Genomic DNA, 1,297 nt, shown 5'->3' with positions numbered 1-1,297 from the left:
CCTGTGCTAGCCTTGGACGGACCGAGGTTTCTATCCCCGGACTTCCCATATGGTCCCCCAAGCCAGGAGTGACTTCTCAGCGCATAGCCAGGAGTAACCCCTCAGCGCATAGCCAGGAGTAACCCCTGAGCGTCACCGGGTGTGGCTCAAAGCCAAAAAAAAAAAAGAATAAACTAAAAACAACTATTTCAATTTTTCTTATATTCCATCACATTGTAGGTTATTGCTGTTATAATTTACATATTTTATATTCATTTAATATAACCTTTTTAGGGCAGAGTGTGAACTTAGTCCCCCACTACTACAAATTATGCAGTTAAGTTTCCACATTTGTGGTAATCACAGGGGTCAACACATCTAATGTAATGAATAAACTTCTCCATGGGCAAAGGACAAATCACTTTTGTGATCATGGTATTGCCCCTGCAAGGTACATATTATCTAATATAAATTTGTGCTTATGTTTTCCCCCAATAAATTTTTTTTTCAAACTTTAAATTAGAGTTGTGGGGTTAGAGAGATAGTACAGTGGCTTGACCGCTTGCTTTGCATGTTCCTATTCCAGGTTCAATCCCAGGCACCCAATATCATTCCTTAAGTCTTCCAAAAGTGTACCTTGAACAAAAAACTAGGAATAAGACTTGAACATTGCCAGATATTGCCTTAAAAATAACACAAAAAAAGAGTTGTATATGAATTATGTGACACTATATTGTAAGTTAGAGAATTTGTCTTCAATATTTATCTTATCTTTGCCAATGAGTTTCAAACTCATATGGTTTTGTGGTATTAATTTAGGTGTTTTATTTCAACCTTTACTATTAGAGACTATAGATTTACATTTATTGTGCTTTATAACAAAGTGTGAAACTATACCATGTTTTGTGTTTCCATGTTGGTATGTTTGCAGCTCCTTGGTCAGCAGGGCCTTCCCAACGTTGCATGAGACTAAAGATTGCCCTCTGGTGGTAGAGTTGTTAACCAGGCCTCCTTGAGTGGAAACATAGTCTCTAAGGTTGCACAGGGCTGCTGAATGGGGAAGTTACTAGTTTATGTGGGGCAGAGACTGCATTCTGCATGCAGGAGATAGGTTGGGTTTTTCTATGGGGTCAGACTGTAGCGGTGCATACATCAGATGAGGTTTGGAAGATCCCCAGAAGGATTATAGTTCTCTTGTTATCTCCAGCCAGATGCTATAATTAAGGATTGGCTTGGCTCCTTGTCCCAAGGTAACTAGAGGATTAATTCAATGGCTTCCTACAGTCTTTGGGTAATCTTCCTTATCTAGGGGACTGAA

The 1,297-nt window shown here is 39.2% G+C and overlaps 1 non-coding gene across 1 annotated transcript; it reads right to left on the bottom strand.

Moving 5' to 3' along the window:
- Positions 1-269: 269 nt before the first annotated feature.
- On the bottom strand, positions 270-438 carry LOC125996957 (U1 spliceosomal RNA). The gene has a single exon (XR_007491605.1). It is a non-coding gene; the product is annotated as a U1 spliceosomal RNA (small nuclear RNA).
- Between the last annotated feature and the right edge of the window lie 859 nt (positions 439-1,297).

The sequence above is a fragment of the Suncus etruscus genome, chromosome 18 (genome assembly GCF_024139225.1).
Source record: "Suncus etruscus isolate mSunEtr1 chromosome 18, mSunEtr1.pri.cur, whole genome shotgun sequence".
Lineage (NCBI taxonomy): Eukaryota > Metazoa > Chordata > Mammalia > Eulipotyphla > Soricidae > Suncus > Suncus etruscus.
Note: the sequence above shows the minus strand (reverse complement) of the source record. Positions and strands in the feature narration are given on the sequence as shown.